A 14,085-nucleotide genomic window follows, 5' to 3' on the forward strand; every position below is an offset into this window, starting at 1 on the left:
TTTATTATCTTTTTATAATCGGATGGCTTGATTAAATCTTGACTTCTTTAGGTAAGTAAAGTAATTTCTGAGGTAAAACCCTTCCTTTATGAAAAAGGATGATCCTCTGAGAAAAGCAGAATTTGCAGGATACTTTTTAAAGGGCATGCAATTAAAAAAAATTCCTACTTGGAAAACTCTACTGAGAAGAGATAACAACAGAACACAAATGCCCTTGTGAGCAACTGATATTTTTTCTAATTATTTTGAGTCAAAGAAGTGTAGTTGAAGAATGTCTCATTCTTGGAGGTGCACTAGGATTACATTCCTTCTCTCTGTAAGATGTCTCTGGTATGACTTGGCCTGCCTGTGGTGTCAGTGCAGCTGGTACATGTATTACAACACAGGTATGTGTAACATACATGCACATTATATGTATGGATGTGTGTCTGTTACAGGGTTTGCTCTGTCCAGGCTATCCCAAGAAAGGAGATTGGAGCAGACAGAATGCAAAGTTACTTTCTAGAGAGGAGGTATATTTTCAATAGTCAAAGTCTAGAAAATTGTGATTAACCTTCAGTTGGCTGCTTCTGGGGTTTTTCCCTCCAGGCCACTCCCTCCCAAGGCTATGTGCTCTTCCTCTTTCTGTCTGTCTTTTTATTAAATCCAGGGGGAACAGGGAAGCTATGCTTGCATCTCAAAATTTCCTTCAGTGTTTGTGCTTGTGGTAGCAGTGGCAGAAGACATAGCAGAGAACAGGAACTAGGTTGAGGATTGGTTTGTTCTCAAAAACTTTTGACCAGGGCTAGGTGGTCCTTGAATAAAATGCTGGCTACTACTCTGTTTTAGTAGTAAAGAACACTGAACAATGCAGATGAATTAATAAGAACTGGAATAAGAATTTTTTAAGAGGCCTACTGTAGACAGGTCTGGGAGAAGAGAACATTGTTAGTCGTAGACTAGCAGATCTTTTACACATTCCATGCTTGAGGTCTAGTTTAGTCTACTTTGGAAATCCAGAATGCTTTTTTTTTTTTCTTACTCAGTTTCCCTTTCTATTTTCCTATAAAAGTCCCTCTTTTTTTTTTTTTTTTGTATTTGTGCTTTCAGACTGTAGATTGCTGTATTTCTTTAATTGTCATACAGCCAATGTCTTAAAAATTCATTTCTATTTTAGTCACTCACTACGTATCAGTCTCTCCAGCTCTCTGATCATTTTTGCTGTTTTCTGGACTCTCTGGACTCCTTCCATTTTCTCACTTGGTCTTTTTTGACAGTAAGACAGCTGTAACTGCATGTAAAATTCCTGGCAGGCACAGAGGGAATAAAGTAATCTACAGATAGATTTTAATCTTCCTTTTTTTATTTTGTTATGTTTGTGAAAACAACTCAAAACAGTTTTATTTGTACTGCTAGCAATGCATTTATTTTATTAACACATCCTCTCTCATTCATTATAGCTTTAAGATTAATCAGCACTTCTGTTTATACCAGGTGAAGGTCTGCCCCTTTTATTTTCTGTAGCCTGCTTCAATTTATAGCTGGTTTTGTTATTTTGTGTGTGTGCCTGTGTGTTCATGTTCGTTCATTGAGTCTATTTATAAATTTTCTATGACTCTTTCTACGATTCTCTTATTTTTCTCTTTGAGAAAGAATTCTATGTCAATTCCATGTAATTCTATCCTTCAGATGGAAACCTGTAGATAATGCAGCTGAAATAAGTCAGAGCTCCGCCTCTTCCAAAGGAACCTTTGGGAATAAGGGAAAAATCAGAGACTTGAATGTCAAAGTATTTAAAGACTGTATCCTGGCTATATATGGTAAAACAACCCAGGCAATACTCTGAATTCTAGGCCACTCCTGAGGCTTATCCCACTCTTACCCTTTGAAGTAGTGTTCCCTCGACATGAGCTCTGGTTCCTAGAAAATCCTGCTCATACTGGGCCAAGAAATGCTCTGAGAATGTTCCTGGGGCCCTTCTAAGGAAGCACCCAGGAAGCAGGGACAGCAAATGTCCCAGCAAAGCACAAGGACAGCAAAGGTGCATATATAGCTACACTATATAGCTACACTTTGTTTTTGTGTTGGTAACTGTCTAAAACATGTGCTGGGTACTGTGAATGTTTGAATATCAGGTTTATTAGAGAATATTGGCATATACTGAGAGAATGGCAAGCCCGAGGCATTTCTTGGATTGTGACTCGTTCTGTTTTCCATTTCATCAGCTCCAGGTTTATATTGGTGCCTTAACCAAAGATTTTAGATTTGTTTAACTCTTTTAATTATAAGCTGTCTAGTTTACTTCAAATGTTCTAGTAAAAGAGAAGTAAAAGACTAGAGAACACAGCTCTTGAGGACCTTCTGAGATAAATACAAAAGTATCACTGTGGTTGTGTGAACACTGAGACCTGGTAGACCAGGGTTATTTTTCTCTATGTATAATTTCTGGCAAGACAACTGGGCTTTTTGTGCTATATTCTCTTTGTCTGTCTAACTCATTACCATTTTTTTTTTGTGTGGGAATGAAATGCAGTTTTGTCAAGCTCATGTTTATTAATCCTGTGAAGCATATCAGGGAACTCATTTACCTTTATAAGTGCCCAGTGTACCATTGAAAATCTGGTTAGCATGTGCTGCACAATATTGTATACATCACTTCCAGCTGTATCATGAAAATTCAAAACTTTTAGAGAGACTCTTCTCTCAATTTTATAGTCCACATCCTGGTGACATTTTATGAGTACCCAAATCCTCAGGAACAGTAAATTAAATCTTTTTAACCATTTAGATTGCTTCATTGGTATACACTTTTCTTCTTGAACTGATGTGTAATAAGGAAAAGCATAGTTCAGCACATTTGGTAGGAAAAGCTATTAGAAGTGTGAAAGCTGTTTTAAACAGACTCTGCTTGTTGCATGTGATGAAATGGATGCAACCTGCATTTACACAGTGAGTTTGAAAATACAGTACAAACTCAGCTTCAGGATCACCAAAAGTCTCATGAAAAAGCAGTATATCAGGATGTTTCTTCTCTTGCTCCAGTAGAGGTATATTTTGCCCGGTCTTTGATTTGCAGTTGATCAGGTCAATGGTATGGGTAGGGTCAAAAAAAATCATCACACTTTTCCTAGATTGCTGCCTGCCCATCCCATTGATAGGAAGCAGGCGACTGCTTTCAGTGCTGAGTTGTTTCGTATGATAATTGCTACTGCTGAAAGGAAAGCTGGTGTGTAAAGGGACATGGAAGAGTCTATTACTACCCACAACGAGTGCACAGGATTAAGCACAAACCTGCCAAGAACTGTTAAAAGTAGAAATAGCAGGGAAACCCATAGGGCCAGGAATTCTGCAGAGTGACTGGGATGTATTTAATTGAAAATGCTTGGTCTGCATCAGAAGACCTCTTGTGATAGGCTGACAAGGAGGGATCTTAAAAAAAAAATACAGCTGCAGAACAGGGGCTGCGCAGTCTGACTGTCCCTCTAAGAGGTGTCAGAAGGAAAAGAAGTTCACTGTTGTTGGTATTACAGAGGATTATTCTGATATTTTTAAAAACCCCATTTTGAGACAGGCCAATGAGAAAATATCTTTTCTTTCCATTTTGTTCCATTCAGAGACATTATTTCCAGATCACTGTGACATGAAAGAGAATGTGTTTACACAGTAGTACAGAGTGCCTCTGACAGAACATAGCTGAGGGCAATGTAATATGGAGAAAGATGCCTCATAAATTCCATCCCATTTCATGACCCATCCAGAAAAGGTGGTTTTGTTCAGACACTGATCAAAAACCAGCTGTCATCATGTAGGCAAGAGTGATTAACAATAAACAATGAGAGCATTTACCCAGAGCTCACCAAGGAGTGGGCGGTGGGCAAAAAACTAAAGAAAATTCAGGAACAGAGCTGAAGCTTGACATGATGAACAAAAGCATGTTTTTGTAATAAATATGCCCTTAATAGCCAAAATAATTTGCTGCTTAGTAAGTGCTCTGTACAGGCCAGTTTGGCAGTGGTTAACAGTGCCCAAACATTCCTGGTTGCAGAGAAGTGCCACATGCCTTCTCTGTGTGCAATGTTTGAAGGTATTGCAAAGTTATTGTCCCTGTAACATCTGCAAACTATGACTAACAAATGAAGAATCAGAAGAGTACAGTGCTGGCTATGCCATTCTTTCCACTGACAAGCTCACTCTCTCTTATCAGCCCTGGCAGCATCTGTGCTCTGGGCATCCAAGTCCTGATGGCTGCAAGAAAGCTGACAATATGGCAAAAGAAGGTAAGCAGCACAGCTCAAATTGGAGTGGTAGAGAATGAGTGAGAATGAAAGAAAGGAAAGAAAAAAAGCCTCATATCAAAACAGTGCTGTTTTTCCCCTTTGAATATTATAAAAATCTCCTCTAAAAACCTCTACAGCAGGAATTTATAGAACACAATCTCGATGGAGAGGAGTTTTGCCACTTGTGCACTCTGTCTCCAGTGGCTTTTATACACAATGTCCAAAAGAAGTTGAGTTCTGCCCAAGTTTTATGTTTCCCAGGTACAGAAGTTACAGGAACTATGAATCTTATCTGTGTTTTTTATCTCAGCATGCTTGGAAGAGAGAAGGGGTCTTGGCCTTTGGAGTCTGTACAGAGCTAAGCCAAATACTTCATGTCAACTCAAGTTCAGGGAAAGAAAAGAGAGACATTCAGCACAAAGAAATTGTTTGCATTCTGGCGCTGACCTTTTGCAGGTGGAAATCAGGGTGACTCATTCTTTTGAAAGCCTGCGGAATGGAGGGGTTAAAAGGCTGATAGCAAGTATCCCTATTCTCTGCTAAGACAGACTTATTTAGTCTGATTTCTCTGTGAGGAGGATTTTAAAGATACTGAAGTAGAGATCCATATGGTAAAGGCTTTTTGTGAAAGAAGTTGTTTGTGGCTTATTAGTTGTGTAATGCAGCAATTGAAGTTGACTACTGAAACAATATTTGTTCCTCTGTTAATGGTCAAAGAGTTTGGTAGTGAAAAAAAGCTGTTAAAGTCATTGCTTAAAGTTCCTTATATTCACACCGACTTTCAAAGCAGGGTGTCAGTTCTGCCAGCACATCAATTACAGCCATTGAATACCTGTTCCAGTATAGCACCTCTTTACAATTTGAGTGGTGGAGAACCAGGGAGATGTATGGTAACTAAAGCAGAAACTCGAGCCCAGGTGGGTGCTGGGCACAGGGCAGCAGTGAAGTTCGGCATTACAAGAGAAACATCTATCACTGAATTCTGGTTTTGGACAGTAGGAGAAAGGGAAAAAGCATTAAGCACTTTTCTCATCAAAACGTGCCTAAGTGTGCCCATCTAGGTTAATAGTCTAGTAGATGCACTTTGGAATTAGGTTAATAGTCTAGTAGAGACTATTCATCTAGGTCACCTAGGTTAATAGTCTAGTAAATGGACTTTGGAATTAGTGATCTACCAAAGTCCAGTTCCCTTGCTAATAACTATTCTCACTGCTAAGGGATACTGGTGGTTTTTAAAGAGCTCTGGATGTAGAGCTCAGGTTAGGTAACAATTATGCTAACATCTGTCTGGGTGGTTGGTTGAGAATTTCAATTCCATTCACAGATCAGAATTCAAGATTGAGAACTCAGTGCATTCATTGAGGAAAGGCAATCTCTCTGTCTATGGACCCCATCCACCAGCTCAACTTTGCAACCAGAATAGAAGTCCTTTTATGACTCTAGCAGAGCACTGCATACTTTTGTGACAGGCAGGTAATTGCTTTGGGTATGCCAATAGATAAAAATTTAACAATTTTTGACCCATTAAGTGAGATGTAAATATTGGTGGATAGGAGCTGGCCAAGTGCTGACCTGCAACATGGTTATTAACTAGGATTAACTTAAAGGACTTAACAGAAATGTTCAGCCATTGCCAGGAAATCAGTGGCAGATTCGGGGTGGCTGTTATGGTTTCTGGTTCCTCTGCACTCATTTGCACCCTTATTTTTAGTGGTGGGGTTAAAGTGTCATTTTGTGGAATGTAAAAATGTTTGTAATTTTTTTTTAATGTGGTTGTATGACACCATTCACACCTAAAATTTGTTTTATGTGGGTTTGATAGATTGCTGTACTCACAGGCTTCTTGGATATTGGTTTCTTGTTAACTCCAGTTTCTTTATTTCTTTAAAACATTTTGGGTGAAAAATCAGCATCTTATATACTTTTGATAAAACTAGGTATTTTTAAAATTTTCAGTGAAGTGGTAACAACAAGATTATTTGTCTTGTGTGCCAGTAAAAACCACAATATCCTGCTTCTTCCCCTGTGGTGGCTGGCTAGTGTATTTCCCTGTGATTTTCAGGCTTTAATTTCCAGCCTGAGGCTGAAAAAGCTGAGAACACAGAACCCACAGCTTATTTATGGAGTGGTTCTGCTAACCACAGTGGCATTGTACGAAGGTAGGTAGCACTTCATACTGTTATAGTCTCAGAACTATTAATATAAACTGACTGCAAGGATATCTACTTTGCAAATTGTGAATATTTTAGCTGGATGTATACCAGCACAGCTAAGCCAGATAATAGTATTTTTGGGTGAGAATAAATGAATAGGAAAAGCTAGATAACAAAAGTATTCTAATAATATACTGCATTATTTTAACTCACAGAGGCAGCTTTCTGTACTTTTTTGTTTAAAAATTTAGCAGAAGGATTTGCTTAGACTGGGAATTTTTCTTCCTGCTAAAAAAAAGGGGAGACAAGCTATGCTCAGCTCCTGATTTGAAACATCTTCAGAAACAATGATAATTTTAAAAATTAACTAAACCAAATGTGTGTTCAAAATTCTGCCTTTCACAGTATCAGCAGGGTTTTATACCTGGGTGCCAAGATTTCCTCTTGGCCAGTTTCTTAGTATCTTGTTTTACAGTCTTTTGTCACCACGCAAGGAAAAAGAGAAAGCTTATTGCTCCTAATTCCTGGTTAGAAGGAAGAAGACATAATTTTCTTTACAAGGGCTTTCCCTCTGTTTCATTGCAGAGCATCAATCTAGAACATTGTTGTCTCCCAGCAAAAATGTATACTATATGTGTTTCATTTTGTTTTCCAGTTTTATAAAGTGGAGATACATGAAGTGTGTTTTAGGATGAACAGCTTTTAAAAAGTGACCTATCTTTTTTTATTATCATTTTTATTTTTCTTTTTTAAAGTAGCCAAGCCAGCAAATCATAACTGGAAATGGAAATGGATTTCTATAGGTATGAAGCATGCCAAATACTAATGCCCAGTCTGGTTTTGTATTTCTGTTTACTTTATCACTGGCATGCCACTGGTTTTTGAAGTTACCTTGTGTCCTGCAGGATAAGATAGTAACATACTTCCCTTTGGCTTTTAAGCTGTAATTAAGTTTGGCTTAGTTTACCATTTTAATGAGGAGAACTCCCTACACAATTCTCTGTGTCATGAATAAACACTGATTCCTGTTTATTCATACTGAGAGATCTGTTAGTTTTTTATTATACTAACATCTGTACCTTGAAACAAAACACACCCATTTTAAAAAAAACTGTGAATGAATAGATTTGTAGTTGGGTTTATGGAATATTAAGCCAATGAAAACCTCAAGGGTAAACAATCAGTGAAAGCCACCTGATCTTATTTAATTAACACTCTGAAAAATGTGAACCTGTCAGGAGAAGTATTCCTGCATGTTTTGACACATTTCTTTGTTCTTCTACCAATCAAGATACAATCCCTACACAATAGGAGCCCGGCTGTTGTTTAATGTCTGGGTAACTGAGAATAGAATAAAAAGGCTATTACTGCCTTTATATTCTGTTTATATATTTTATATCTTGGATCTCCCAGGAATGTGCTGCAACCCCTATCTAGCCAGCTTAGGTAGGCTGCCTTCCCGTGGGAGCAGCATTGTGATGGGAGGGGCTGGGCAGCCACAGCATCCTCCTGAGTGGGGACTGGGTGTGTGGATCCTGCAGGTTAGAATCTCTTCTTGCTCCCATGGATGAAACACAACCCTTGTGAGCTGGACACAACAGCACTCTATGTGGGAGGCAGTGCTGATGCAGACAGTGAATATGTTTCCATCCCATGTCGGGGCCAACAACAGGAATGGTTTAAATTACAGTTCTTGCATTGAAATGAAGCCAGGGACTATTCCTTAATTTAATGTAATATGCTTGTGTTAAAATTCAGAAGAAAAAGTGCATTGCTTCCTGAAATGTCCTGTGATGGAACTATCTTTTATTTAGAGACACCTGAATAATAGGAAAGCATTTTCAAGTGGTGGTATATGTGATATTCCCTAAGAATGCATGTAGTCACATCTGAGAATACTTTTATTGAGATGACAACATTAAAGTAAAATATTGAACTGGTGAATCCTAGAGTGTGAACAGTGGCTTAAAATTGTCTTCTAGTGAGAAAATGAAAGATAAATTCCATTTACAGGAGAAAGGAGAAGGCTTTATCCAATGTCTTTATTGTAGAGTGTGTGTCCATTTCCATGAAATGACATTTGGAGCATCTGGAGAACTATGATGTGGATACCTTTCCAGAGCCAACATTCCCTATAAGCACATGTTTAATTTAACATTTTGCCTAGAACTTGTTCACTGATTGAACACTGGTAACATTATAGCATCTGCAATGCTAATTTGTATCTATGGAACATTTTTAATTGTTCTATAGGAAACAGCCTTGTGGATGTACAATGTGAGATACCTATGTAACTTTCCTAGGGTCCTGTAAAAATAGCAAATTCGTATTTTTCGTGAAATTTGGGTGTCTCTTGAGCAGACATTGCCTCACTTCACAGTAAATCAGCTCCAGTACCTTTGGCACACAAGAATTTACCAAGAGCATCTCTCAGAAAGGTCAGCAAATTGCTCAGTCAAAACCTCTTTCCAAGTTTTAGATTGCACAGGCTTCAATCTTGAGAAATATTCCCTTGAGTGAGTCCCCTGTTTCTAATAATATTGTGTAGATTTAACAGTGCAGTTTCAGTATGTTTCTTCTTGAAACAGGTTGCTAAGACACACTATCCTGTTTTGTGTTCACCATTTGGACAATGCTTCACTATACACAAGGAAAATTACTTTGAGGAGCAGGGGCTGCTGATTGATCCATCACCAATGAGCTGCTTGCCATGAGCACCTATAGCAGGAATGCCTCCACCAAGGTGGGTGGCAACATGACTTTATTTAGGTTTTGTTCAATGATTAAGACAAATATTACATTTTTATCAATGTCTTGCATCGCAATGAAGAAATCCTGGGTCCCACTTCAGTCAGTAGAAAACACATCTGGCAGTTCAGTGCTGACACTGTAATCATTATTTCCCAATGGCCTGTTGCAGTACTTTCCAACCTCTCATTGTTCATGACTTAATCACTTCCCATCTTAACTATTTCTGCTGCCACTTTTGTGCTCTTAAGCCTCAGAGCTTCTGAGTGTCCAAAGTTCAGGGGCTAAATAATGATTTCACTCAAGGAAATGGTTCCACCCTTCTCATTCACTGTATGCTGGTGCTCTACACAACTTTAAGGACAATTCAGACTTTGCCCTTTGTCTTTCAAACCTTTCCTCTGTAAGCTGAAACACTCTGATGTCTGTGAGTACTCTGATGGTGACTTTTAATGCGTGATGATCAAAGGGGCTTTATGCTATCTCATTTCATATGTTTAATTGTAAATAAAAAGTTCCCATGAACTACAAGCATTGCATTAGGCATCATTGTGAGAAGGAGTTCCTAAGGAGTCTGTGAACATTGTCTTCTACACATGGTTTTCAGTATGGCAATGAACTCCAGATATCATCTGGAAATCCCTAAAGAATTTAGCTTTCAGTGGTATTGTGAAACTCTGAGATTCTCTTGGTGGCAACAGCTACATATTTAAATATACACAGCCATTTCAAACAAAAAGATTGGGTAAAATTGTGGCCATCTCCAATTCAATAATATTTATCTTTTCCAAATTTGCCTATTGTAAAAGTGGAAACGCTATAATCTAAACATTTAACCTTAGTTAGTACTTCTACAGTTAGCAGAAAGAGAGGCTCTTCAGAAGGAGATTTGGCTAGTTATTTTAGATGTGTGTTTTACAGTCATAATATCCTTAGCAGCTAATTTATCTCTTCTTACTGTAGACAGGGTAAGGGATGGACTCAGAACACAACACAGCTGTTGACTTTTGCCTTGTCTTTCATGGTTTTGTCTGCACAGCTCAGTTCTGCAATGTGCATGGTGTGATCCTGCCCAGAGACACCCTGATTTCAATGGAAGAGCAGGTAGGGAGTTGGATCACAATCCAGGCTGCATCAACCAAATTATCTACTTTGCTTAAAGCAAGTATAAAGGAATTTTAATACTATTTTATTAGAATATGCAGGAACATCCTGATTCATGGGAAATAACAGGAAATTTTAAGGTTCTCTGTTTACACTTCTAACCACATTTTGTATGATTTTCCGCCAAATGGTAAACCTCATAAATGTAAAGCCCTGCTCAAGATAATAACCTTCTTAAATGCTTTAGTGTGAAAAGCATTAGCAAGTAAAGAGTACACAGAAATTGGTACAGGTTATTTTAGTTAAGCTGTAGTTGCTCTGCAGAACTCTTCCAATTTTACAAATATTTTTGAAATTTAGAGTATATCAGAAAAAAGATGTCACCCATCAGAATTAGAACACCTATCGGCGTGTGTTGCATTTCCATTGGCTTTCACTTTTCAACCTGTGTTTCTTGGTGGTTGTTTCTCCCTTCCCTTAACATTTGTTTCTTGTTTAGGCCATGATTTAGTGAACAAATTATTGCAAACTAGGTGTCAATTTACACTCAAGAGTTGTTTTTTGGTGGATACCTGTGTGCAAATACCAACCACAAGTAAATGAGCTGTGTTTTATCAAATTTCTAGCAATACCTAATAAATTAATTAGTTAAAGAAAATTTTAGAAATGAGTGAAAATGGAAAATACAAACTTTTCTGTGAGAAATTCAGGAGCTATTAGATTATTAGGCTTTACAGAAGTGTTAAGAAGGGGCAGATTGTAGCAGAATGTAGAGGTTCCACTTGTTTCTATAATCTTGTGTTCATAAAATTAGTCATCATTTGCTTCCCCTAGTTTTGCCTTACACAATAGATATAGAGGAATCCACTGGGATAACCATGGAGTTCCAAACCATTGAACTATATTTATTTAGATTACAAAAACAAAAGCAGCAAACCTGACTGATGAACATCACAGACTGAAGGAACAATGCCTTTAGAAACATGCAAATAGATTTCCTTTAATTCTGGAAGGAGGTCTTTGAAATAAACAGGGTGGTAAATTATTTAGACTCTATTTTTTTTTGAGATTGAGCTTACTAATGTTCCAGATGTGAAAGAACAGGAAGTTCTATCATTTCCTCAGAATATGTTATGTGTGGACTATTATAAAACTACAGATTGATAAAATAATAAGAAAAAAAGGATTAATTTTCTCATAAAAATGTGTTATGGTATTAGTATTATTCATGAGACCATATTTTTTCTACTTTTTCTCTGAATAACATAATTGTTTTCTCATTTTAAGAATCAATCCAGAAGTAGAACCCAATTTTTACTGCAAGTGGGATGAGAAAACATTAGGAAGGTATTTTCTGAACTTAATTACACAGATTACAACAACAGTAATAATAATAAACAGTATAATTTAAATCTGTGTTGAGTATTAATGATGATTATTAGTACATATATGGAAATATATTTTCCACAATACTTACCATAAAATCTTGTGTGGCATCACTGATTAGACAGATATGTGACTAGGAAATATGTGCTTGAAAGCAGACAAGAATAAAATTCAAATTTATATAGGTAACTGTAGAATTTTTTCCAGTCTGATAGTAGCTAAAGCAGAGCAGCTGTTCAATCAGCAATCTCCCCATTAATTCATTTTAATTATGAATTTGTGAAGTTTTTCTTGTCTGATACACTGAACTCTTCAGCATTGTGCACTTAAATACAGACATTGCTACAGTAAACTCTTTTCCTATCAATATATATATCTATGTTTATGTAAACTTTATGTATTTTCCTCAAGAAAAGTAGTTAACATGAGGAATTCTGAATGTCATGTTTTGATCACCCTTTTTAGGGTACCATTCTGCACTTTGATTCTGGATCTGTCAGTAGGAAGACAGCCATGGTTCCTCAGGGGAAAAAAAGCCTGCTAAGCTTGGAAAAGTTAGTAGAGAAAGCAGGCCAGGAGTGTGGTTAGATAAAAGGTAGGAGAACAGAGACAGTGGTGAAGGTAATCTGGCCCCTAAGGAGTTACAGCTGTGCTAATTATCAAGCATTAAGAACAAGCCTGCTCTTAATAGGCCACAGCTGTATTCAATTAAGAGGGGTATTATAAAAGAGCAGGTTGGCTGGTTGAGGTGGGTGAGGGAGTTTGTTGCCCGTGTTGAGAAGAAGGAGTTTGTTGCCCGTGTTGAGAAGAAGGAGTTTGTTGCCCGTGTTGAGAAGAAGGAGTTTGTTGCCCGTGTTGAGAAGAAGGAGTTTGTTGCCCGTGTTGAGAAGAAGGAGTTTGTTGCCCGTGTTGAGAAGAAGGAGTTTGTTGCCCGTGTTGAGAAGAAGGAGTTTGTTGCCCGTGTTGAGAAGAAGGAGTTTGTTGCCCGTGTTGAGAAGAAGGAGTCAGTGTTGTGAGGAGCTGCCCATGAGAAACCACCGAGAAGGTATGAAACCTTTGCAATAAGATAGCAACACAGGAGAATCTCTGCAGGGACAGCACTGTCTCCAAATATCCATGAGATACTGGGTTGTTATAGAATGAAGCAACACAATATGAAAAATAGTTGAAAACAGTGATATTTGGTAAGTTTTGCTCTGCAGTTTTTCAGAATCTGGTAATTTTACTACTTTTTAAAGTGTTAAAAAATCCTTCAGGGAAAGTAAAACTTGAATTATGAATGAATTTGCATATCCTGAAGAGTAGAAGAGGCAAGCCAAGGCCTTCCAAGGACACCTTTCATTGGATTCTATTTCCAAAAATACTACATCCTAGTATCAGTCCCTGTTTGGTATTAAAATACATTCACTAGGTCAAATAAATGCTGACCTAGTGAATAAACACATTTCTGGGAATGGTTTCTAGGTAAAGACATGAGAGAGTGTCTCAAACACAAGAATCAAACTAAATCACCAGTAAATCTTTAAGAGCAGAGATTCCCCTGGGTCTAGTGAAATTTAAACCTGATCATTATTCAAGATGATTTGTGTAATTGAATCTACTGCACAATACTTAGATTTTGTTTCCTGCAGTGTCATTATTAATGATTAGGCATGCTACAGTTGAAGTTATGTGAATTTTGGGTAGTACTGAAGTCATAAGAACTGAAAATCTAGTTCAGGTACAAGTTACACAAAGAAAGATGGGCTATAGTCCAGCTGTAGTGCTGAGCCTGCAAGAATGTCATCCTGTAAGCATGACAGCAGCTATGTGACACCACAAATAAAGCAACTAGGTGGAAAAACATCAAGAATAGCCTAACTCCCATTTGGAGCTATACTCAGCCCTAAATTGTACAGTACGTGAAAAAGAATCTGAAGTCTGTAGTGCTGTTAATCTGTGGGCTGTTTTAGTACAGAAACAAAATTTTATTTTTCTTCACCAGCAGACACCTCAGCCCAGGGCACTTCTATAATGTAGGGTAACAAAATGCTTATGCAAACAACGTGGAAAGGGATGTAATAACTCCGTGTTACATTTGATGATATCAGAATATTGACTATGAGGATAAATATCACTTAATAATTTAGGATTCTTTCAAGCTCTATACTTGCCTGCAGAAAAAAAATTGCTTAAAACACTGCAATAAGGCAACATATTCATATTTGTCTTGAGTTCATTTCAAAGGGACCTGTGCATTGTAAATTTTCATAAATCCATCAATTTACTGAGATGTGTTTTGAAAAAGCTGCTTCAGACGAGCACCTAAAAGACTATCAATAAATTAAAGGGCCATCAGTGAAGAGCATATCATAAATTTCTTTGCTTCTAAGAGCTTACCAATAGTCTACTAAAAGTTGTGCTGTGGTAAGGGACGTGTCAAGTGTTAAAAAGTGCTT

The sequence above is a fragment of the Passer domesticus genome, chromosome 5 (genome assembly GCF_036417665.1).
Source record: "Passer domesticus isolate bPasDom1 chromosome 5, bPasDom1.hap1, whole genome shotgun sequence".
In the NCBI taxonomy this organism is placed as follows: Eukaryota; Metazoa; Chordata; class Aves; order Passeriformes; family Passeridae; genus Passer; species Passer domesticus.